This window comes from Tamandua tetradactyla, chromosome 3 (assembly GCF_023851605.1).
Source record: "Tamandua tetradactyla isolate mTamTet1 chromosome 3, mTamTet1.pri, whole genome shotgun sequence".
NCBI lineage: Eukaryota > Metazoa > Chordata > Mammalia > Pilosa > Myrmecophagidae > Tamandua > Tamandua tetradactyla.
Window position 1 is genome coordinate 182,690,403 of NC_135329.1, and position 9,011 is coordinate 182,699,413.

The following is a 9,011-nucleotide window of genomic DNA, read 5'->3' on the forward strand; positions in this document are numbered from 1 at the left end:
AATGCAGAGTGGCTGCTGCCGGATAAAGGGTTCTACAATTGGATTGTGAGGATAGTTGCACAACTCCGCAACCATGCTAAAACCCGTTAAATTGTACACTTTAAATGGGTAAAAGTGTAGTATATGAATTATATCTCAATAAAGCTGTTTTTTTAAAAAGAGTATTAAAATAGAAGCTTCAGCGGATGCCCAGAGATAAGAGATACCACATTCCAAAGTGTAGCACGAGACCATGAGGGAGAATTTCAAAGGGAATAAGAGTAACAAGCTACATGAATCTTAAATCCCTCTTCCGTATGGATGATCAAAAAGAGTCAAGAGACAAAGTTTAGAAGTGGCTTTTCAAAGAGCCCCATCAGTACACCGTGAACCCCATCCCTCCCTGTCAAGCCTAGGTAAAGGGATTCCAACAAGACCTCTTGGGGAGTTAAATGTACCCTGCAATTTGGAGGATATAGATCACTGTGACTAAATCATATGTGAAAACTCAAAATTTAGTGATGTTTTCACCAGCTGCTCTGACATTGTGAGGAAATGGGGCTGTGACATAGGGACTGGCCAGAACTACGAGCACATGTCAAGCAAAGCATGGGTATCCCAGACCCAGACCTGGACCTCCTGGGAGACAGTGAGCCATCATATTGCTGCCTCCTTCCTGTTAAGAGGGCTGCCTGGCAGGGTGAAGGTCCCTTGGCAGAAAGGAGATAGCGTGTACGTCCTATGACCTACAGAAGTAGCCATGAGCCACCAACCATAACAGGGATTCATTCACTTATGTTAAGGGAATGCCAGGTAAGGGTACCAGCAGTGTCTCCAAAGAAGCCATGAAAGTGTCCCGAGCAGACATATAAAGCACTAAACACTAACTGTTGTCTGGAACTTCAAACTTGAGCAGTAAAAAACAAGGTTAGCAATATGGGGGAGAAAGAGTAGAAAGGTAAGAGAAAGCTGACCACATCCCCTTCTCCAAATGCTGGCTGCCCATCTGTAGCAAGTCTGAGCTGCCACAGCTGCCCACAGCTTCAGGACACGCTCCCAGGCTCTCAGGCAAACAGATATCAGTGCAATTCTGTTCCTGCTCTCCAGGCGCTCTCCCAGTCCAGTAGAGAGAGTGGATGGGGGCATACAGAAGGCATCAAGGAAGTACCTGGGAAATGACATTTACACCGAACTTTGAAGGACACATCACCTTCCAGGTAGAAAGAAGAACATGTGCAAAGGCAAAGCACTTGAGAAAGCATGACAGGTTCAGGGTATCACAAGAAGTTTCACATGCATCCTGCACTCTTGTTCAGCAGGAAAATGTTAAGAAATGTGACGTTGACACCTATCAGATTATTCGGGAACTGGTAAACAATGTCTTTAATTGGAAGGGAATCGGGCAGTGGCAATGGCAATGATAATAGCTGAAGGAGAGGGAGAGTTTTAAAGGAAAGTGACGTGTGAGGAAAAAAAGGAGGAGAGAGGCCTAAGATGACTGGAAGTGGGTGACAACGTAGATGGTGACACCATTAACTAAAGCAATGCTTGAAGGGGGAAAATCCTGTCTGGAATGGAAGAGGCGGAGTCGGACTTAGGACTTGCTGAGTTTGCAGAGCCTGCTGCAGCCGAATCAAGAGGCCAAGCATCATGTTGGATATTTAGGAATAGGATCGGCAGAGAGATTTGTTCCATGGGTATCTGGATACATTTATGTAGGAGGGTGGGTGAAGCCATAGGCGCTGATGACCCCTGTGAGAGATTCCTGAATTTGGGTTGAACTTCTCAAACTCTTAGCATCCACAGACAACTTAAAGCTAGTCGACGTATACGTAGACAACCAATTTAGGCTGAAAAAAATTCATCATAAGTTCTTAAATCCAAAAAGTAAACATGCTATCTTAAATTAATAATAATAACAATAATAATGGTGGTTTCACATCAGTGAAAAGGGTAATATTGCTTGCAATCCCTCATAAAGATGCTTTGAGCTAATTGTGCGTGTCATGGAGGGGTATGTGGGAACTCTGCACCTGCTGCATGATTTTTCTGTAAATTTTCAAATTCTACTAAAAGAATTAATTTAAAAAATGCATCTTTAATTTAGGTCTAGTCTCACGTCTTATTCTTTAGTTCCATTCAGTAAGAAAATCCAACCCCATAGTTATAAGTTTTGGGGAATAGTGGTGGATGTTTGATGCTTCTGTCAGATGGTTCTGATAGTCAGAACAATTTTGGGCTCAAATGTTTGAGGGAGCTTTTTGCTGAGATAAATCATCAGTGTTCTATCAGGTGCTTATTGGCAAGCATGTCAGCCTACAAAGTAGAGTTTCATGTTTCAACTCAGGAGCTTATGGCAGATGGATTCTCAGGCCTCTTTTTGGTTGCATTTATCTCTTGAAAATATTTGTTATTGTTCTCTTCTAATATTTTGGATGTGGTTTTGAAATATGTACAGTGATTTATTATTAATTAGTCTTTCCAATAAGCAGAGAAAATCAACTGTTGGAAAAGAGTCAAACTCTCATAATTAAACCAGTTGTACCAGAGTTTAGTCACCTTAATAATATCTGACATCTTATCTTTAGCATTAAAAGTTATCTAGGTTTTTTTTCACCTTGATAAATAGGTTCAGCCTATTCAAAATACTGAATATGTATCACTGAGATATCCCACATGAATAAGGTACTTGAAATCATAGAAATAGTGTTTACTGGAAATATTATCAACATAAAAAATGTAGGTTTTTTTAATACAACTTTAGGACAAAATTTTATAGTATCTGGTCAAGTTGAAGTTACACATCCTTCAACTAGGCTATTCACCTTTGTGAACAGAAAAATTTGAACAGGTTAAATGTCCATCAAACAGGTTAAATGTCCATACCTTTCGCAGTGTGACTGTGTGATTGTGAAAACCTTGAGTCTGATGCTCCTTTTATCTATGGTATGGACAGATGAGTAAAAAATATGGATAAGAAATAAACAAATAATAGGGGGAACAAAGGTTAAAATAAATTGAGTAGATTGAAATACTAGTGGTCAATGAAAGGGAGTCCTAAGGGGCATGGCACATATGAGTTTTTTCTTTTTTCTTTTTTCTTTCTTTTGCTGGAGACATGCAAATGTTCAAGGAAATGATCATAGTGATGAATACACAGCTATGTGATGACACTGTGACCTGTTGATTGTAACCATGTCAAGAATGTTTGTATGTCAAGAATGTTTGTTGATTATAATAAAAATATTTTTTTAAAAGTCCATCAATAAGGGAATGGATGAATAAACTGTAATATATTTTAAAGAAATGAATTAATCCTAATGTAGCAATAGGGATAAATTCCAAAAATATAATGTTGAAAGGAAAACATGCTGAATTGTATTAGAATATGCTACCATTTATATTATATTTTAAAACATGCTAATAACCTGCATATTATCTATCAATTATAAATGCAGTAATATTATTAAAACAATCATAGTAATAATAAACAGCAAATTGAACATAGTGATTTCTATTTAAGCCAGGATTGAAAAGGCTATGCTACGGTAACAAGTGAATCCCCAAATCTCAGTGATTTATAGGGAAAGACATACTTCTTGACCCTGAAAAGTCTGGTGGGAGTCAGGTGGTCCTCTCATCTGTTGATGCCTGGAACATGTGGCCCCAAGGTGCACCCTGAGGAGGAGAGGAGGGGAGGGAATCACTCCTGTTCATATGCCTTGATCCAGAAGGGATTTCTGCCTACAGTATATAGTCCAGAACTTCACATGACACAGAGAATTAATGGATAATTTAATGAGCTCTAATTCTCTGCCACAGTGGAAAATACTGAAAGAGGGGAACAAATGGGTTCTGCCAGGTTATTTACTGGAGACTTTGATTCTGAAATATTTTAACAATTTTTAAAAATCTTAACCTACGTTGGCATAGTATATAGCTTCAACAAAGCTGAACGGTGGATCCGTGGATGTTCACTGCACTTTCTCTCTGTGTGCTTATTTATATCATTTCATTAGTTTTTTAAAAATCATGATTCTATTTCATCCCTCATTTCAACACTTGTACAAGTATCTTCCCCTTGAGATCCCATGGACCTTTATAAGGAAACTTATCTTATCCTTTGTTTTTTTTCACAGCATCCTGGCCATGATTTTATCATATTCACATGTTTTTAGTATTTCCTTCAACATGCAATCAAGTTCAGAGAGCATATTTTTGATCACCAGTTATTCTCTGAGTTATATGTGGTTTGATATTCAGGTGCAACCTCTCTTATTCAGCAAATATTGGATTGTAAATTTTCAATGTTCGGGCACCATCATAAGCTCTAAGCAGACAGCCATGAATGAGACAAACAGGACCCACGGTGCCATGAAATTTACCTTGTGGAGAAAGAAGGTAGATGGTAAACAAAAGAGTAAACAAAATCACTTTAGGATGATAAAAGCAATAAAGAAATAAAATAGGGTGAGGAGGTAGAGAAGGGCTGGGGGGTTCTGACTCCGGTTGATTATAAACTGATACCTGACTGACAAGAAAGAGGATTTCAGGCAGAAGGAATGCCTAGTTCCTTGCTGGGCCCAGAGCTCGGGCTCCATCAGTGTAGCTCCTCACTGCATTTCATTTCATGACTCACAAAAAAAATAACAGTTAATTAAATGAAATTCTCTGTCCCCGTGACACGAGATTTTAGAATATTAACACTTAAAGTTGTCAAGTACTTCGGATATTCTGTACGCCAGGATTCAAAGTACAATGATGGTGTGCAAAGGAAAAATAGCTGCCCTTCCTCACACATGGGATTGCCATTTCTCTTCCATCTTGTGTGTCAATGACAGTATATGATTTCAACATGTGATTGGATAAAGGAAGTTTGCTGATGTCCTGTTCCACTTTTGTTCCAGGTTTCGTGTTTTAATTAACTTTGTTTTTCAAGCTTCTTGGCAAAAGTGTGGTGAGCTGTAACATTTTTCCTAGAAGAAATGAAACATGAGCTATGCCATTCTGTACTCAACCTCTTACAGACAAAATTGATCACTTTTGTGCCAGGGATTATTGTTTTGTACTAGTTCTGAAAAAACTCAATTGTTTACCAGAAGGTCAGTGAGCTGTAAAGGGAATGAACACAGGAGTGATAATAATAATAACGATAATATTTATTGAGCACTTACTATATGCTGGACATTCTGTTAAGTGCTTTCATGACTTCTATCATTTAAAACTCACAACGATATGTGAGGATGGGCATTGTTATCATTCAGATTTTGCAAATGAGGAAATTGAAGCTTAGAAAGGTGTAAATAATTTGCCTATGGTCACATGGTTAATAAATTCTAGAATAAGAAGAATTTGAACTCAAGCAATCTAACTCCATATTTGTGCAGTGCAGATCTGACTATACCACGCTGCTTGGGCAGGGGGTTAGGGTGAGGGCCGGGAATCAGGGGAAAGTCTGGGAAGTTGAAGGAAAACCAGGCAACAGTGCTATCATAGCAGAAAGGAAGAGAGCGTTACAAAGGACTTCAAGAAGCAGAAGTGATCAACCATGTCTCATGATTCTGCAAACGAGGGCCTGCTCACATTTGCAGCCTACTTGCCTCTCTTGCCTCACCCTAGTCTCTGCTCTGGGGGTACAGTAAGAGGTGAGGACAGACAGGTATAAGGGGAGGATGAGGTAGGGCCCTGTGGGTTATAGCAAGAGCTTTAGCTTTTACTCTGAGATGGAAGGTCTTGGGAGGTTGTTGAGAAGAATAGCATGACCTAATTTAGGTATTAAACTTTACCTGTGGGTTGATAATAGGATGAAGGCAGGATCAGGGAGACCACTTAGAAGAACATGGCAATGATCCCAGGCAAGTGAAGACAGTGACTTGAACCAAGCAGCAGTGGGGTGGTGAGATGGAGCTGAAATCTGGATAGCTTTTGAAGCTGGAGCTGACAGAATTTGCTGTGGGATATGAGGAAAAGAGAGGCTTTAAGGATGATGGTGACATTTTTAGAGTAAGCCACTGGCCCAGAATATCAGATAATCTGAGGCCTAACAAGAGGCCATTAGATTTGAAGTTTAGAAGATGCTGGATGATCTGAGTAAGAGCATTTCCTAGGGAGTGGTGGAGGGGAGGAATAAGACTGAAATAAGTTGAGTACTAAATGAGCGTTGAGGAAGTAGAAGCAATAAGTAGAAATTACTCTTGTGACTGTCAAGGGAAAAGAGACTTGATGATGAGACTAGAAGGACACCCTATGTCAAGGAATGCTGTATATATGTTCTTGAGATGGGAGAGAAGTGAACATGTTTATGTGCTGAGGACAAGAAACCAAGAGAAAAACAAGTTATTGAAAATAGCGAGGAGACAGAGGGAGGATTAATTGAGTGAGTCCAGAACACCTGGAAGGCGCTAGGCCTGAAGGAAGGAGGAATTTGGGAGAAGGAGAGAAATGTGAGTGTAGCTATCACTGTTTCTAAGCAAAGGGAGCAAGAAATTGAGAGTTCCTACCTGAGAGGCTACACTCTTTCTGTGAATGAGGAGGTAATATCATAAGCCAAGTACAAGTTTTTTCCAAATGAAAACAGTGATTTTTTTTCTTTAATATTCTCCTGTGGAAAAGAAACATAGAAATATGGATTGCAAAAAGGAACCAGCAACAACAACAAAAACAAAAAAAAAATTGGAGCTTCTAAATATGTAGCTGAACCAATTCTCCTGGCTGTATGAAGCAGACTTAGGTAGCAGTAAGCTGTTTATCCAATAACATTTTGGTCAAATGACACAGTGGACCTCATCCCTGTTCCTTATGAATTGATGAAACATGATTTACAAGGCTAAAGCCACAGTTCCTAGTTGTTTAGGAAAGAATGGTGCCCAAACTTTTCCATTCAAGCCATGCACAGTCTACATCAAAGCCTGGTGCTAGAATAAGTTTATGTCAACGTCGGATTTATTTCACTAAAGTCCCCCCCAAATCCTCTGTTTCTTTTACACACTGTTTTAAAGAAGGTGTTTCCTTCAGTTTTCAATCTTGTTCATTTCAATACCCGATTTCTGTAATGGCGACAGATATCACACGATTATGAAATTTTTAAGTATCACCTTTTTATTTTTTAAATGACAAGAACATTATTTGGCCTTTACCTAAAACATACATCTTAAAATTAAATTGTTTCATTCCTGAAACTTTTCCAGTGGACTTTTAGATCTCTTCACATTTTTCTATTCAAGAGATAATTAAATATAGTTGAAAACCGCCTTATCATTGTGGTAGTCATATAATTTATTTCCCCCCCACCAGGCAATGCGCTTAGCAAGTTGCACATTAAGCCTTCTACTAAGATTATATTAATATCATAAATATGCAAAAAGGAAACCACTCTGAAAATTCAAAATAATAGCCATAACCTTACCCTCATATAAAACCTTTTATCTCAAGATGGCCATGCACTCTTCCAACAAGCATACATACCCTGCCCAACCATTTTTGCAAGAGGCCAGTTAACATGCCACCCTTGCTTTAGTCGCTGACTCAAAATGTTAGTAAGGTTCAGGGGAAAGCAAAACAAACTCCTAATGTAATCAGGATTTTAATTCTCAATGTTTCCTCTGGCAGCATTTATAATCATTAAGAGGATGGCGCTTCCAGGCTGAAAGGACATCTTAGTGGATGTCCCCTTCTTTGCTTTCTTCTTGAGCCACAGCTGAAGGCCGGGAGGGGGCTGCGGCTGTGTGTGTGGCTGGAGAACTGCCCTCTCTCACACAGGGATGCATGCTCATGCTCGCTGATGCAATCATGGCTAGAAATAATCAGGGCTTCTGGGGGAAGAGCCCATGACAAATGCTCTCCTAGGAGCTCAGGTCCCTGCTGTATACAGGCCATTACTGAACAAAGCACAGGTGAGCAATGAGCTATAGCACGAGAGAGAGAGAGGGGCCAGTGCATTTGGTTTCAGAGTTTGGAACAAGTCACCTTGAGGCTAATCCTGTCTAATTATAAGGTTTCAGAAAGGAAAACTAAACATTGACCTGGGTCATCCATGTAAACTTGTCGTGGGATCTCAGGCGGGTCCCTTTATTTCACTGGGCGTCAGCTTCATCTCTTAAAATGAGGAAACTGGACTACCATGTAGGAACACAGCTTCTTCCTCCAACCACCTGCCAAATACTCATAGTCTTTGTTTCCTGTTCCCTCAAGAGAAATTAAGTATGCCACATGAATGAGTGGAGGGAGTTTCTCCTCAAAAGCAATGTTTTTCGGTTTCTCAGATAAGTTCTCCCTCATATTTCAGCACTGCTTCTTCCTTTTGAAACAACAAACCAGCCTGAACAGTGGAGAGGAAAACTGTTTCTCTCTTCAACATTAAGTACCGTACATGTCCATGGAAGGTATTTACTGCTGTGGGCAGAACCAACGAAGACTTTCTCTGACAATGAACAATCTAGTTGAAATACCCAGTACGGAGACCCCTCACCACAATCGCAATGCTACCCAGTCACCACCTTACAGCCTCTCTTTCCTGGAATCAAATCTCAGGGAGTCATTTATTTAAAAAGAAACAAAACTCCATAAATATGTCAGCCTTATTTTTCACCTGGAGGAAAAGTGAGAAAAGAAAGATACACTGCCCCAGCCTGGGTCAAGCCTAATTTAAACTCAAGAGGATTTTATTTATTAATTAATTATTATTATTTGCATGGGCAGGCACTGGGAATTGAACTCGGATCTCCAGCATGGCAGGTGAGAACTCTGCCTTCTGAGCCACATGGCCCACCCAAACTCAAGAGGATTTTAAAAGAACTCTAAGAATATTTGGGGGAAGGTTGCCAAGGAAGGTTGCCAAAAAGTGTCAGCAGACATTCAATCCTGAGCAGTTCCTACACAGCACACAGATCTAGGCAAAAAACAAGTGACTGTTCCAATGTCTCTACTTCACTTTTGACGGAATAGGAGGAAGAGACGGGGCAGCCCCAATTTTTCCTTTTAATTGATGCCACTGGAAACCAAGCTGCTTCTACTGCAGAAGGTGTCTAAAGTCT